The following is a 17,999-nucleotide window of genomic DNA, read 5'->3' on the forward strand; positions in this document are numbered from 1 at the left end:
CTCACTGCACTGCATACCCAGTGGTGCCAGTGCACTCTCTGGACTCACTGCAGTGCATCCCCAGTGGTGCCAGTGCACTCTCTGGACTCACTGCAGTGCATCCCCAGTGGTGCCAGTGCACTCTCTGGACTCACTGCACTGCATCCCCAGTGGTGTCAGTGCACTCTCTGGACTTGCCGGGGTGCATCCCCAGTGGTGCCAGTGCACTGTCTGGACTCACTGCATTCCCAGTGGTGCCAGGGCACTCTCTGGACTCACTGCACTGCATCCCCAGTGGTGCCTGTGAAGTCTCTGGACTCACTGCAGTGCATCCCCAATGGTGCCAGTGCACTCTTTGGACTCACTGCACTGCATCCCCAGTGGTGCCACTGTACTCTCTGGACTCACTACAATGCATCCCCAGTGGTGCCAGTGCCCTCTGTGGACTCACTGCACTACATCCCCAGTGGTGCCAGTGCACTCTCTGGACTCACTGCACTGCATCCCCAGTGGTGCCAGTGCACTCTCTGGACTCACTGCACTGCATCCCCAGTGGTGCCAGTGCACACTCTGGACTCACTGCAGTGCATCCCCAGTGGTGCTAGTGCACTCTCTGGACTCACTGCACTGCATCCCCTGTGGTGCCAGTGCACTCTCTCGACTGACTGCTCTGCGTTGCCATTGGTGCCAGTGCACTCTCTGGACTCACGGCACTGCATCCCCAGTGGTGCCAGTGCACTCTCTGGACTCACTGCACTGCATCCCCAGTGGCGACAGTGCACTCTCAGGAGTCACTGCGCTGCATCCCCAGTGGTTCCAGTGCACTCTCTGGACTCACTGCACTGCATCCCCACTGGTGCCAGTGCACTCTCAGGACTCACTGCAGTGCATCGCCAGTGGTGCCAGTGCACTCTCTGGACTCACTGCACTGCATCCCCAGTGGTGCCAGTGCCCTCTCTGGACTCACTGCACTGCATCCCCAGTGGTGCCAGTGCAGTCTCTGTGTTAGTGTTGGGGAGAATCGAATGGATGTTTTACTAATGTCTCTTACGTAATGGGACCTACAGTATAATTAAGCATTGCCAAATGTACTTACATTATTAATTAATCTATGTATACTGGATACTTAGGGAGTACATTGAACAATCAAAAGAGTCATTGAAGGGGAACCTTGGGAGGGAACAGGTACAACCTGACCTTAGATAAGGGCCTGGAAATGATGAAATGAGTTGAAGCAGAACCAAGAAGCGGAGGGAGCATGCATCGAGTAAGAAAGGTGAAAAGTTTAGCGGAGAGGAAGACTCCTTACTTCATCTGGACGACCACCTGGACGACCACCAGAGTGCGCCACGCATGTGCAAAGGGGAGGGGAGCTAATTAGAATGAAAAGCGAGGCTGCTGTTGCAACCTGTAATGAATATGTATACCTGACGCAATATTGTATGTATAAATAACGGCTGGGAAGTAACGGGACTTGAAGCCAGATTTGGGCACCTGCCCCGGCTTCCAGCGCTGAATAAAGCACCTTCATATAATCACTTGGTGATTATGTGGTTGCTAGGCTAACATCTGGACTCACTGCAGTGCATCCCCAGTGGTGCCAGTGCACTCTCTGGAGTCACTGCAGTGCATCCCCAGTGGTGCCAATGCACTCTCTGGACTCACTGCACTGCATCCCCAGTGGTGCCAGTGCCCTCTGTGGACTCACTGTACTGCGTCCCCAGTGGTGCCAGTGCACTCTCTGGACTCACTGCACTGCATCCCCAGTGGTGACAGTGCACTCTCTGGACTTGCCGGGGTGCATCCCCAGTGGTGCCACTGCACTCTCTGGACTCACCGGGGTGCATCGCCAGTGGTGCCAGTACACTCTCTGGACTCACTGCAGTGCATCCCCAGTGGTGCCAGTGCACTCTCTGGACTCACTGCACTGCATCCCCAGTGGTGCCAGTGCCCTCTGTGGACTCACTGCACTGCATCCCCAGTGGTGCCAGTGCACTCTCTGGACACACCGCACTGCACCCCCAGTGGTGCCAGTGCACTCTCTGAGCTCACTGCACTGCATCCCCAGTGGTGCCAGTGCACTCTCTGGACTCACTGCACTGCATCCCCAGTGGTGCCAGTGCACTCTCTGAGTCACTGCACTGCATTCCCAGTGGTGCCAGTGCACTCTCTGGACTCACTGCAGTGCATCCACAGTGGTGCCAGTGCACTCTCTGGACTTGCCGGGGTGCATCGCCAGTGGTGCCAGTGCACTCTCTGGACTCACTGCAGTGCATCCCCAGTGGTGCCAGTGCACTCTCTGGACTCACGGCAGTGCATCCCCAGAGGTGCCAGTGCACTCTCTGGACTCACTGCACTGCATCCCCAGTGGTGCCAGTGCACTCTCTGGACTTGCCGGGGTGCATCCCCAGTGGTGCCAGTGCAGTCTCTGTGTTAGTGTTGAGGAGAATCGAATGGATATTTTACTAATGTCTCTTAGGTAATGGGACCTACAGTATAATTAAGCATTGCCAAATGTACTTACATTATCAATTAATCTATGTATACTGGATACTTAGGGAGTACATTGAACAATCAAAAGAGTCATTGAAGGGGAACCTTGGGAGGGAACAGGTACAACCTGACCTTGGATAAGGGCCTGGAAATGATGAAACGAGTTGAAGCAGAACCAAGAAACGGAGGGAGCACGCGTCGAGTAAGAAAGGTGAAAAGTTTAGCGGAGAGGAAGACTCCTTACTTCATCTGGACGACCACCAGAGTGCGCCACGCATGTGCAAAGGGGAGGGGAGCTAATTAGAATGAAAAGCGAGGCTGCTGTTGCAACCTGTAATGAATATGTATACCTGACGCAATATTGTATGTATAAATAACGGCTGGGAAGTAACGGGACTTGAAGCCAGATTTGGGCACCTGCCCCGGCTTCCAGCGCTGAATAAAGCACCTTCATATAATCACTTGGTGATTATGTGGTTGCTAGGCTAACATCTGGACTCACTGCAGTGCATCCCCAGTGGTGCCAGTGCACTCTCTGGACTCACTGCAGTGCATCCCCAGTGGTGCCAGTGCACTCCCTGGACTCACTGCAGTGCATCCCCAGTGGTGCCAGTGCACTCTCTGGACTCACCGGGGTGCATCCCCAGTGGTGCCAGTGCACTCTCTGGACTCACTGCACTGCATCCCCAGTGGTGCCAGTGCACTCTCTGGACTCAGTGCGCTGCATCCCCAGTGGTGCCAGTGCACTCTCTGGACTTGCCGGGGTGCATCCCCAATCGTACCAGTGCACTCTCTGGACTCACTGCACTGCATCCCCAGTGGTGCCACTGCAACCTCTGGTCTCACTGCAGTGCATCCCCAGTGGTGCCAGTGCACTCTCTGGACTCACTGCAGTGCATCCCCAGTGGTACCAGTGCACTCTCTGGACTCACTGCACTGCATCCCCACTGGTGCCAGTGCACTCTCTGGACTCACTGCACTGCATCCCCAGTGGTGCCAGTGCACTCTCTGGACTCACTGCACTGCATCCCCAGTGGTGACAGTGCACTCTCTGGACTTGCCGGGGTGCATCCCCAGTGGTGCCAGTGCACTCTCTGGAGTCACCGGGGTGCATCCCCAGAGGTGCCAGTGCACTCTCTGGACTCACTGCTCTACATCCCCAGTGGTGCCAGTTCACTCTCTAGACTCAAGGAACTGAATCCCCAGCGGTGCCAGTGCACTCTCTGGACTCACTGTACTGCATCCCCAGTAGTGCCTGTGAAGTCTCTGGACTCACTGCAGTGCATCCCAGTGGTGCCAGTGCAATCTCAGGACTCACAGCAGTGCAGCTCCAGTTGGTGCCAGTGCACTCTCTGGACACACTGCACTGCATCCCCAGTGGTGCCAGTGCACTCTCTGGACTCACTGCATTCCATCCCCAGTGGTGCCAGTGCACTCTCTGGACTCACTGCAGTGCATCCCCTGTGGTGCCATTGCACTCTCTGGACTCAGTGCAGTGCATCCCCAGTGGTGCCAGTGCACTCTCTGGACTCACTGCACTGCATTCCCATTGCTGACAGTGCCCTCTCTGGACTCAGTGCACTGCATCCCCAGTGGTGCCACTGCACTCTCTGAAAACACCGGGGTGCAACCGCAGCGGTGCCAGTGCACTCTCTGCGCTCACGGCAGTGCATCCCCAGTGGTGCCAGTGCACTCTCTGGACTCACTGCAGTGTATCCAATGTGGTGCCAGTGCACTGTGGAGTCAGTGCACTGCATCCCAGTGGTGCCAGTGCACTCTCTGGACTCACTGCACTGCATCCCAGTGGTGCCAGTGCACTCTCTGGACTCACTGCACTGCATCCCCAGTGGTGCCAGTACACTCTCTGGACTCACTGCACTGCATCCCCAGTGGTGCCAGTGCACTCTCTGGACTCACTGCACTGCATCCCCAGTGGTGTCAGTGCACTCTCTGGACTCACTGCACTGCACCCCCAGTGGTGCCAGTGCATTCTCTTTACTCACTGCAGTGCATCCCCACTGGTGCCAGTGCACTCTCTGGACTCACTGCAGTCCATCTCCAGTGGTTCCAGTACACTCTCTGGACGAACTAGCCTGCATCCCCAGTGGTGCCAGTGCACTCTCTTTACTCACTGCACTGCATCCCCAGTGGTGCCAGTGCACTTTGTGGACTCACTGCACTGCATCCCCAGTGGTGCCAGTGCACTCTCTGGACTCACTGCACTGCATCCCCAGTGGTGCCAGTGCACTCTCTGGACTTGCCGGGGTGCATCCCCAGTGGTGCCAGTGCACTCTCTGGACTCACTGCAGTGCATCCCCAGTGGTGCCAGTGCAATCTCTGGACTCACTGCATTCCCAGTGGTGCCAGGGCACTCTCTGGACTCACTGCACTGCATCCCCAGTGGTGCCTGTGAAGTCTCTGGACTCACTGCAGTGCATCCCCAATGGTGCCAGTGCACTCTTTGGACTCACTGCACTGCATCCCCAGTGGTGCGACTGTACTCTCTGGACTCACTGCACTGCATCCCCAGTGGTGCCAGTGCACTCTCTGGACTCACTGCACTGCATCCCCAGTGGTGCCTGTGAAGTCTCTGGACTCAGTGCACTGCATTCCAGTGGTGCCAGTGCACTCTCTGGACTCACTGCACTGCATCCCCAGTGGTGCCAGTGCACTCTCAGGACTCACTGCAGTGCATCGCCAGTGGTGCCAGTGCACTCTCTGGACTCACTGCACTTCATCCCCAGTGGTGCCAGTGCCCTCTCTGGACTCACTGCACTGCATCCCCAGTGGTGCCAGTGCAGTCTCTGTGTTAGTGTTGGGGAGAATCGAATGGATGTTTTACTAATGTCTCTTACGTAATGGGACCTACAGTATAATTAAGCATTGCCAAATGTACTTACATTATTAATTAATCTATGTATACTGGATACTTAGGGAGTACATTGAACAATCAAAAGAGTCATTGAAGGGGAACCTTGGGAGGGAACAGGTACAACCTGACCTTAGATAAGGGCCTGGAAATGATGAAATGAATTGAAGCAGAACCAAGAAGCGGAGGGAGCATGCATCGAGTAAGAAAGGTGAAAAGTTTAGCGGAGAGGAAGACTCCTTACTTCATCTGGACGACCACCTGGACGACCACCAGAGTGCGCCACGCATGTGCAAAGGGGAGGGGAGCTAATTAGAATGAAAAGCGAGGCTGCTGTTGCAACCTGTAATGAATATGTATACCTGACGCAATATTGTATGTATAAATAACGGCTGGGAAGTAACGGGACTTGAAGCCAGATTTGGGCACCTGCCCCGGCTTCCAGCGCTGAATAAAGCACCTTCATATAATCACTTGGTGATTATGTGGTTGCTAGGCTAACATCTGGACTCACTGCAGTGCATCCCCAGTGGTGCCAGTGCACTCTCTGGAGTCACTGCAGTGCATCCCCAGTGGTGCCAATGCACTCTCTGGACTCACTGCACTGCATCCCCAGTGGTGCCAGTGCCCTCTGTGGACTCACTGTACTGCGTCCCCAGTGGTGCCAGTGCACTCTCTGGACTCACTGCACTGCATCCCCAGTGGTGACAGTGCACTCTCTGGACTTGCCGGGGTGCATCCCCAGTGGTGCCACTGCACTCTCTGGACTCACCGGGGTGCATCGCCAGTGGTGCCAGTACACTCTCTGGACTCACTGCAGTGCATCCCCAGTGGTGCCAGTGCACTCTCTGGACTCACTGCACTGCATCCCCAGTGGTGCCAGTGCCCTCTGTGGACTCACTGCACTGCATCCCCAGTGGTGCCAGTGCACTCTCTGGACACACCGCACTGCACCCCCAGTGGTGCCAGTGCACTCTCTGGTCTCACTGCACTGCATCCCCAGTGGTGCCAGTGCACTCTCTGGACTCACTGCACTGCATCCCCAGTGGTGCCAGTGCACTCTCTGAGTCACTGCACTGCATTCCCAGTGGTGCCAGTGCACTCTCTGGACTCACTGCAGTGCATCCACAGTGGTGCCAGTGCACTCTCTGGACTTGCCGGGGTGCATCGCCAGTGGTGCCAGTGCACTCTCTGGACTCACTGCAGTGCATCCCCAGTGGTGCCAGTGCACTCTCTGGACTCACGGCAGTGCATCCCCAGAGGTGCCAGTGCACTCTCTGGACTCACTGCACTGCATCCCCAGTGGTGCCAGTGCACTCTCTGGACTTGCCGGGGTGCATCCCCAGTGGTGCCAGTGCAGTCTCTGTGTTAGTGTTGAGGAGAATCGAATGGATATTTTACTAATGTCTCTTAGGTAATGGGACCTACAGTATAATTAAGCATTGCCAAATGTACTTACATTATCAATTAATCTATGTATACTGGATACTTAGGGAGTACATTGAACAATCAAAAGAGTCATTGAAGGGGAACCTTGGGAGGGAACAGGTACAACCTGACCTTGGATAAGGGCCTGGAAATGATGAAACGAGTTGAAGCAGAACCAAGAAACGGAGGGAGCACGCGTCGAGTAAGAAAGGTGAAAAGTTTAGCGGAGAGGAAGACTCCTTACTTCATCTGGACGACCACCAGAGTGCGCCACGCATGTGCAAAGGGGAGGGGAGCTAATTAGAATGAAAAGCGAGGCTGCTGTTGCAACCTGTAATGAATATGTATACCTGACGCAATATTGTATGTATAAATAACGGCTGGGAAGTAACGGGACTTGAAGCCAGATTTGGGCACCTGCCCCGGCTTCCAGCGCTGAATAAAGCACCTTCATATAATCACTTGGTGATTATGTGGTTGCTAGGCTAACATCTGGACTCACTGCAGTGCATCCCCAGTGGTGCCAGTGCACTCTCTGGACTCACTGCAGTGCATCCCCAGTGGTGCCAGTGCACTCCCTGGACTCACTGCAGTGCATCCCCAGTGGTGCCAGTGCACTCTCTGGACTCACCGGGGTGCATCCCCAGTGGTGCCAGTGCACTCTCTGGACTCACTGCACTGCATCCCCAGTGGTGCCAGTGCACTCTCTGGACTCAGTGCGCTGCATCCCCAGTGGTGCCAGTGCACTCTCTGGACTTGCCGGGGTGCATCCCCAATCGTACCAGTGCACTCTCTGGACTCACTGCACTGCATCCCCAGTGGTGCCACTGCAACCTCTGGTCTCACTGCAGTGCATCCCCAGTGGTGCCAGTGCACTCTCTGGACTCACTGCAGTGCATCCCCAGTGGTACCAGTGCACTCTCTGGACTCACTGCACTGCATCCCCACTGGTGCCAGTGCACTCTCTGGACTCACTGCACTGCATCCCCAGTGGTGCCAGTGCACTCTCTGGACTCACTGCACTGCATCCCCAGTGGTGACAGTGCACTCTCTGGACTTGCCGGGGTGCATCCCCAGTGGTGCCAGTGCACTCTCTGGAGTCACCGGGGTGCATCCCCAGAGGTGCCAGTGCACTCTCTGGACTCACTGCTCTACATCCCCAGTGGTGCCAGTTCACTCTCTAGACTCAAGGAACTGAATCCCCAGCGGTGCCAGTGCACTCTCTGGACTCACTGTACTGCATCCCCAGTAGTGCCTGTGAAGTCTCTGGACTCACTGCAGTGCATCCCAGTGGTGCCAGTGCAATCTCAGGACTCACAGCAGTGCAGCTCCAGTTGGTGCCAGTGCACTCTCTGGACACACTGCACTGCATCCCCAGTGGTGCCAGTGCACTCTCTGGACTCACTGCATTGCATCCCCAGTGGTGCCAGTGCACTCTCTGGACTCACTGCAGTGCATCCCCTGTGGTGCCATTGCACTCTCTGGACTCAGTGCAGTGCATCCCCAGTGGTGCCAGTGCACTCTCTGGACTCACTGCACTGCATCCCCAGTGGTGCCTGTGAAGTCTCTGGTCTCACTGCACTGCATCCCCAGTGGTGCCAGTGCACTCTCTGGACTCACTGCACTGCATTCCCATTGCTGACAGTGCCCTCTCTGGACTCAGTGCACTGCATCCCCAGTGGTGCCACTGCACTCTCTGAAAACACCGGGGTGCAACCGCAGCGGTGCCAGTGCACTCTCTGCGCTCACGGCAGTGCATCCCCAGTGGTGCCAGTGCACTCTCTGGACTCACTGCAGTGTATCCAATGTGGTGCCAGTGCACTGTGGAGTCAGTGCACTGCATCCCAGTGGTGCCAGTGCACTCTCTGGACTCACTGCACTGCATCCCAGTGGTGCCAGTGCACTCTCTGGACTCACTGCAGTGCATCCCCAGTGGTGCCAGTACACTCTCTGGACTCACTGCACTGCATCCCCAGTGGTGCCAGTGCACTCTCTGGACTCACTGCACTGCATCCCCAGTGGTGTCAGTGCACTCTCTGGACTCACTGCACTGCACCCCCAGTGGTGCCAGTGCATTCTCTTTACTCACTGCAGTGCATCCCCACTGGTGCCAGTGCACTCTCTGGACTCACTGCAGTCCATCTCCAGTGGTTCCAGTGCACTCTCTGGACGAACTAGCCTGCATCCCCAGTGGTGCCAGTGCACTCTCTTTACTCACTGCACTGCATCCCCAGTGGTGCCAGTGCACTTTGTGGACTCACTGCACTGCATCCCCAGTGGTGCCAGTGCACTCTCTGGACTCACTGCACTGCATCCCCAGTGGTGCCAGTGCACTCTCTGGACTTGCCGGGGTGCATCCCCAGTGGTGCCAGTGCACTCTCTGGACTCACTGCAGTGCATCCCCAGTGGTGCCAGTGCAATCTCTGGACTCACTGCATTCCCAGTGGTGCCAGGGCACTCTCTGGACTCACTGCACTGCATCCCCAGTGGTGCCTGTGAAGTCTCTGGACTCACTGCAGTGCATCCCCAATGGTGCCAGTGCACTCTTTGGACTCACTGCACTGCATCCCCAGTGGTGCCACTGTACTCTCTGGACTCACTGCACTGCATCCCCAGTGGTGCCAGTGCACTCTCTGGACTCACTGCACTGCATCCCCAATGGTGCCTGTGAAGTCTCTGGACTCAGTGCACTGCATTCCAGTGGTGCCAGTGCACTCTCTGGACTCACTGCACTGCATCCCAGTGGTGCCAGTGCACTCTCTGGACTCACTGCAGTGCATCCCCAAGGTGCCAGTGCACTCTCTGGACTCACTGCACTGCATCCCCAGTGGTGCCAGTGCACTCTCTGGACTCACTGCACTGCATCCCCAGTGGTGCCAGTGCACTCTCTGGACTCACTGCACTGCATCCCCAGTGGTGCCAGTGCACTCTCTGGACTCACTGCACTGCATCCCCACTGGTGCCAGTGCACTCTCTGGACTCACTGCACTGCACCCCCAGTGGTGCCAGTGCATTCTCTTTACTCACTGCAGTGCATCCCCACTGGTGCCAGTGCACTTACTGGACTCACTGCACTGCATCCCCAGTGGTGCCAGTGCACTCTCTGGACGAACTGCCCTGCATCCCCAGTGGTGCCAGTGCACTCTCTTTACTCACTGCACTGCATCCCCAGTGGTGCCAGTGCACTCTTTGGACTCACTGCACTGCATCCCCAGTGGTGCCAGTGCACTCTCTGGACTCACTGCACTGCATCCCCAGTAGTGCCAGTGCAATCTCTGGACTCACGGAAGTGCATCTCCAGTGGTGCCAGTGCACTCTCTGGACTCACTGCACTGCATCCCCAGTGGTGCCAGTGCACTCTCTGGACTCACTGCACTGCATCCCCAGTGGTGCCAGTGCACTCTCTGGACTTGCCGGGGCGCATCCCCAGTGGTGCCAGTGCACTCTCTGGACTCACTGCAGTGCATCCCCAGTGGTGCCAGTGCAATCTCTGGACTCACTGCATTCCCAGTGGTGCCAGGGCACTCTCTGGACTCACTGCAGTGCATCCCCAGTGGTGCCTGTGAAGTCTCTGGACTCACTGCAGTGCATCCCCAATGGTGCCAGTGCACTCTTTGGACTCACTGCACTGCATCCCCAGTGGTGCCACTGTACTCTCTGGACTCACTGCACTGCATCCCCATTGGTGCCAGTGCACTCTCTGGACTCACTGCACTACATCCCCAGTGGTGCCAGTGAACTCTCCGGACTCACTTCACTGCATCCCCAGTGGTGCAAGTGCACTCTCTGGACTCACTGCAGTGCATCCCCAGTGGTGCTAGTGCACTCTCTGGACTCACTGCACTGCATCCCCTGTGGTGCCAAGGCACTCTCTGGACTCACTGCACTGCGTTGCCATTGGTGCCAGTGCACTCTCAGGAGTCACTGCGCTGCATCCCCAATTGTTCCAGTGCACTCTCTTGACTCACTGCACTTCAACTCCTGTGGTGCCAGTGCACTCTCTGGACTCACGGCACTGCATCCCCAGTGGTGCCTGTGAAGTCTCTGGTCTCACTGCACTGCATCCCCAGTGGTGCCAGTGCACTCTCTGGACTCACTGCACTGCATCCCCATTACTGACAGTGCCCTCTCTGGACTCAGTGCACTGCATCCCCAGTGGTGCCAGTTCACTCTCTGGACTAAATGCACTGCATCCCCAGTGGTGCCAGTGGCTCTCTGGACTCATTGCACTGCATCACCAGTGGTGCCAGTGCACTCTCTGGACTCACTGCAGTGCATCCACAGTGGCGCCAGTGTACTCTCTTAACTCACTGCACTGCATCACCAGTGGTGCCAGTGCACTCTCTGGACTCACTGCACTGCATCCCCAATGGTGCCACTGCACTCTCTGGACTCACTGCACTGCATCCCCAGTGGTGCCAGTGCACTCTCTGGACTCACTGCACTGCATCCCCAGTGGTGCCAGTGCACTCTGTGTACTCACTGCAGTGCATCCCCAGTGGTGCCAGTGCACTCTCTGGACTCACTGAACTGCATGCCCAAGGTGCCAGTGCACTCTCTGGACTCACTGCACTGCATCCCCAGTGGTGCCAGTGCACTCTCCGGACTCACTGCACTGCATCCCCAGTGGTGACAGTGCACTCTCTGGACTCACTGCACTGCATCCTCAGTGGTGCCAGTGCACTCTCTGGACTCACTGCACTACATCCCCTGTGGTGCCAGTGCACTCTCTGAAAACACCGGGGTGCAACCGCAGCGGTGCCAGTGCACTCTCTGCACTCACGGCACTGCATCCCCAGTGGTGTCAGTGCACTCTCTGGACTCACTGCAGTGTATCCCCTGTGGTGCCAGTGCACTCTGTGGACTCAGTGCACTGCATCCCTGTGGTGCCAGTGCACTCTCTGGACTCACTGCACTGCATCCCCAGTGGTGACAGTGTACTCTCTGGACTCACTGCACTGCATCCCCAGTGGTGCCAGTGCACTCTCTGGACTCACTGCACTGCATCCCCAGTGGTGCCAGTGCACTCTCTGGACTCACTGCAGTCCATCCCCAGTGGTGCCAGTGCACTCTCTGGACTCACTGCACTGCATCCACAGTGGTGCCAGTGCACTCTCTTTACTCACTGCACTGCATCACCAGTGGTGCCAGTGCACTCTCTGGACTCACTGTACTGCATCCCCAGTGGTGCCAGTGCACTCTCTGGACTCACTGCACTGCATCCCCAGTGGTGCCAGTGCACTCTCTGGACTCACTGCAGTGCATCCCCAGTGGTGCCAGTGCACTCTCTGCACTCACTGCAGTGCATCCCCAGTGGTGCCAGTGCACTCTCTGGACTCACTGCACTGCATCCCCAGTGGTGCCAGTGCACTCTCTGGACTTGCCGGGGTGCATCACCAGTGGTGCCAGTGCACTCTCTGGACTCAGTGCACTGCATCCCCAGTGGTGCCAGTGCACTGTCTGGACTCTCTGCATTCCCAGTGGTGCCAGGGCACTCTCTGGACTCACTGCACTGCATCCCCAGTGGTGCCAGTGCACTCTCTGGACTCACTGCAGTGCATCACCTTTTGTGCCAGTGCCCTCTCTGCACTCACTGCACTGCATCCCCAGTGGTGCCAGTGCACTCTCTGGACTCACTGCACTGCATCCCCAGTGGTGCCTGTGAAGTCTCTGGTCTCACTGCACTGCATCCCCAGTGGTGCCAGTGCACTCTCTGGACTCACTGCACTGCATCAACAGTGGTGCCAGTGCCCTCTCTGGACTCAGTGCACTGCATCCCCAGTGGTGCCAGTGCACTCTCTGGACTAAATGCACTGCATCCCCAGTGGTGCCAGTGGCTCTCTGGACTCATTGCACTGCATCACCAGTGGTGCCAGTGCACTCTCTGGACTCACTGCAGTGCATCCACAGTGGCGCCAGTGTACTCTCTTAACTCACTGCACTGCATCCCCAGTGGTGCCAGTGCACTCTCTGGACTCACTGCACTGCATCCCCAATGGTGCCACTGCACTCTCTGGACTCACTGCAGTGCATTTCCAGTGGTGCCAGTGTAGTCTCTGGACTCACTGCACTGCATCCCCAGTGGTGCTAGTGCACTCTCTGGACTCACTGAACTGCATCCCCAAGGTGCCAGTGCACTCTCTGGACTCACTGCACTGCATCCCCAGTGATGCCAGTGCACTCTCTGGACTCACTGCACTGCATCCCCAGTGGTGACAGTGCACTCTCTGGACTCACTGCACTGCATCCCCCGTGGTGGCAGTGCACTCTCTGGACTCACTGCACTGCATCCCCAGTGGTGCCACTGCACTCTCTGAAAACACCGGGGTGCAACCGCAGCGGTGCCAGTGCACTCACTGCACTCACGGCACTGCATCCCCAGTGGTGCCAGTGCACTCTCTGGACTCACTGCAGTGTATCCCCTGTGGTGCCAGTGCACTCTCTGGACTCAGTGCACTGTATCCCAGTGGTGCCAGTGCACTCTCTGGACTCACTGCAGTGCATCCCCAGTGGTGCCAGTGCACTCTCTGGACTCACTGCACTGCATCCCAGTGGTGCCAGTGCACTCTCTGGACTCACTGCAGTGCATCCCCAGTGGTGCCAGTGCACTCTCTGGACTCACTGCACTGCATCCCCACTGGTGCCAGTGCACTCTCTGGACTCACTACAGTCCATCCCCAGTGGTGCCAGTGCACTCTCTGCACTCACTGCACTGCATCCCCAGTGGTGCCAGTGCACTCTCTTTACTCACTGCACTGCATCCCCAGTGGTGCCAGTGCACTCTCTGGACTCACTGTACTGCATCCCCAGTGGTGCCAGTGCACTCTCTGGACTCACTGCACTGCATCCCCAGTGGTGCCAGTGCACTCTCTGGACTCACTGCACTTCATCCCCAGTGGTGCCAGTGCACTCTCTGCACTCACTGCAGTGCATCCCCAGTGGTGCCAGTGCACTCTCTGGACTTGCCGGGGTGCATCCCCAGTGGTGCCAGTGCCCTCTCTGGACTTGCCGGGGTGCATCCCCAGTGGTGCCAGTGCACTCTCTGGACTCACTGAAGTGCATCCCCAGTGGTGCCAGTGCACTCTCTGGACTCACTGCATTCCCAGTGGTGCCAGGGCACTCTCTGGACTCACTGCACTGCATCCCCAGTGGTGCCTGTGAAGTCTCTGGACTCACTGCAGTGCATCCCCAATGGTGCCAGTGCACTCTTTGGACTCACTGCACTACATCCCCAGTGGTGCCACTGTACTCTCTTTACTCACTACACTGCATCCCCAGTGGTGCCAGTGTACTCTCTGGACTCACTGCACTGCATCCCCAGTGGTGCCAGGGCACTCTCTGGACTCACTGCACTGCATACCCAGTGGTGCCAGTGCACTCTCTGGACTCACTGCAGTGCATCCCCAGTGGTGCCAGTGCACTCTCTGGACTCACTGCAGTGCATCCCCAGTGGTGCCAGTGCACTCTCTGGACTCACTGCACTGCATCCCCAGTGGTGCCAGTGCACTCTCTGGACTCACTGCAGTGCATCCCCAGTGGTGCCAGTGCACTCTCTGGACTCACTGCACTGCATCCCCAGTGGTGCCAGTGCACTCTCTGGACTTGCCGGGGTGCATCCCCAGTGGTGCCAGTGCACTCTCCGGACTCACTGCATTCCCAGTGGTGCCAGGGCACTCTCTGGACTCACTGCACTGCATCCCCAGTGGTGCCTGTGAAGTCTCTGGACTCACTGCAGTGCATCCCCAATGGTGCCAGTGCACTCTTTGGACTCACTGCACTGCATCCCCAGTGGTGCCACTGTACTCTCTGGACTCACTACAATGCATCCCCAGTGGTGCCAGTGCCCTCTGTGGACTCACTGCACTACAACCCCAGTGGTGCCAGTGCACTCTCTGGACTCACTGCACTGCATCCCCAGTGGTGCCAGTGCACTCTCTGGACTCACTGCACTGCATCCCCAGTGGTGCCAGTGCACACTCTGGACTCACTGCAGTGCATCCCCAGTGGTGCTAGTGCACTCTCTGGACTCACTGCACTGCATCCCCTGTGGTGCCAGTGCACTCTCTCGACTGACTGCTCTGCGTTGCCATTGGTGCCAGTGCACTCTCTGGACTCATTGCAGTGCATCCCCAGTGGTGCCAATGCACTCTCTGGACTCACGGCACTGCATCCCCAGTGGTGCCAGTGCACTCTCTGGACTCACTGCACTGCATCCCCAGTGGTGCCAGTGCACTCTCAGGAGTCACTGCGCTGCATCCCCAGTGGTTCCAGTGCACTCTCTGGACTCACTGCACTGCATCCCCACTGGTGCCAGTGCACTCTCTGGACTCACTGCAGTGCATCGCCAGTGGTGCCAGTGCACTCTCTGGACTCACTGCACTGCATCCCCAGTGGTGCCAGTGCCCTCTCTGGACTCACTGCACTGCATCCCCAGTGGTGCCAGTGCAGTCTCTGTGTTAGTGTTGGGGAGAATCGAATGGATGTTTTACTAATGTCTCTTACGTAATGGGACCTACAGTATAATTAAGCATTGCCAAATGTACTTACATTATCAATTAATCTATGTATACTGGATACTTAGGGAGTACATTGAACAATCAAAAGAGTCATTGAAGGGGAACCTTGGGAGGGAACAGGTACAACCTGACCTTGGATAAGGGCCTGGAAATGATGAAATGAGTTGAAGCAGAACCAAGAAGCGGAGGGAGCATGCATCGAGTAAGAAAGGTGAAAAGTTTAGCGGAGAGGAAGACTCCTTACTTCATCTGGACGACCACCTGGACGACCACCAGAGTGCGCCACGCATGTGCAAAGGGGAGGGGAGCTAATTAGAATGAAAAGCGAGGCTGCTGTTGCAACCTGTAATGAATATGTATACCTGACGCAATATTGTATGTATAAATAACGGCTGGGAAGTAACGGGACTTGAAGCCAGATTTGGGCAACTGCCCCGTCTTCCAGAGCTGAATAAAGCACCTTCATATAATCACTTGGTGATTATGTGGTTGCTAGGCTAACATCTGGACTCACTGCAGTGCATCCCCAGTGGTGCCAGTGCACTCTCTGGAGTCACTGCAGTGCATCCCCAGTGGTGCCAATGCACTCTCTGGACTCACTGCAGTGCATCCCCAGTGGTGCCGGGGCACTCTCTGGACTCACTGCACTGCATCCCCAGTGGTGCCAGTGCCCTCTGTGGACTCACTGCACTGCGTCCCCAGTGGTGCCAGTGCACTCTCTGGACTCACTGCACTGCATCCCCAGTGGTGCCAGTGCCCTCTGTGGACTCACTGCACTGCATCCCCAGTGGTGCCAGTGCACTCTCTGGACACACCGCACTGCATCCCCAGTGGTGCCAGTGCACTCTCTGAGCTCACTGCACTGCATCCCCAGTGGTGCCAGTGCACTCTCTGGTCTCACTGCACTGCATCCCCAGTGGTGCCAGTGCACTCTCTGAGTCACTGCAGTGCATTCCCAGTGGTGCCAGTGCACTCTCTGGACTCACTGCAGTGCATCCACAGTGGTGCCAGTGCACTCTCTGGACTTGCCGGGGTGCATCCCCAATCGTACCAGTGCACTCTCTGGACTCACTGCACTGCATCCCCAGTGGTACCAGTGCACTCTCTGGACTCACTGCACTGCATCCCCACTGGTGCCAGTGCACTCTCTGGACTCACTGCACTGCATCCCCAGTGGTGCCAGTGCACTCTCTGGACTCACTGCACTGCATCCCCAGTGGTGACAGTGCACTCTCTGGACTTGCCGGGGTGCATCCCCAGTGGTGCCAGTGCACTCTCTGGAGTCACCGGCGTGCATCCCCAGAGGTGCCAGTGCACTCTCTGGACTCACTGCTCTACATCCCCAGTGGTGCCAGTTCACTCTCTAGACTCAAGGAACTGAATCCCCAGTGGTACCAGTGCACTCTCTGGACTCACTGTACTGCATCCCCAGTGGTGCCTGTGAAGTCTCTGGACTCACTGCAGTGCATCCCAGTGGTGCCAGTGCAATCTCAGGACTCACAGCAGTGCAGCTCCAGTTGGTGCCAGTGCACTCTCTGGACTCACTGCAGTGCATCCCCAGTGGTGCCAGTGCACTCTCTGGACTCACTGCAGTGCATCCCCAGTGGTGCCAGTGCACTCTCTGGACTCACTGCAGTGCATCCCCTGTGGTGCCATTGCACTCTCAGGACTCACTGCACTGCATCCCCAGTGGTGCCAGTGCACTCTCTGGACTCACTGCACTGCATCCCCAGTGGTGCCTGTGAAGTCTCTGGTCTCACTGCACTGCATCCCCAGTGGTGCCACTGCACTCTCTGAAAACACCGGGGTGCAACTGCAGCGGTGCCAGTGCACTCTCTGCGCTCACGGCAGTGCATCCCCAGTGGTGCCAGTGCACTCTCTGGACTCACTGCAGTGTATCCCCTGTGGTGCCAGTGCACTGTGGACTCACTGCACTGCATCCCAGTGGTGCCAGTGCACTCTCTGGACTCACTGCACTGCATCCCCAGTGGTGCCAGTGCCCTCTGTGGACTCACTGCACTGCATCCCCAGTGGTGCCAGTGCACTCTCTCGACACACCGCACTGCATCCCCAGTGGTGCCAGTGCACTCTCTGAGCTCACTGCACTGCATCCCCAGTGGTGCCAGTGCACTCTCTGGACTCACTGCACTGCATCCCCAGTGGTGCCAGTGCACTCTCTGAGTCACTGCACTGCATTCCCAGTGGTGCCAGTGCACTCTCTGGACTCACTGCAGTGCATCCACAGTGGTGCCAGTGCACTCTCTGGACTTGCCGGGGTGCATCGCCAGTGGTGCCAGTGCACTCTCTGGACTCACTGCAGTGCATCCCCAGTGGTGCCCGTGCACTCTCTGGACTCACGGCAGTGCATCCCCAGTGGTGCCAGTGCACTCTCTGGACTCACGGCAGTGCATCCCCAGAGGTGCCAGTGCACTCTCTGGACTCACTGCACTGCATCCCCAGTGGTGCCAGTGCACTCTCTGGACTTGCCGGGGTGCATCCCCAGTGGTGCCAGTGCAGTCTCTGTGTTAGTGTTGGGGAGAATCGAATGGATATTTTACTAATGTCTCTTAGGTAATGGGACCTACAGTATAATTAAGCATTGCCAAATGTACTTACATTATCAGTTAATCTATGTATACTGGATACTTAGGGAGTACATTGAACAATCAAAAGAATCATTGAAGGGGAACCTTGGGAGGGAACAGGTACAACCT

The sequence above is a fragment of the Anser anser genome (genome assembly GCF_964211835.1).
Source record: "Anser anser genome assembly, contig: HAP1_SCAFFOLD_40, whole genome shotgun sequence".
NCBI classification, from domain to species: Eukaryota; Metazoa; Chordata; class Aves; order Anseriformes; family Anatidae; genus Anser; species Anser anser.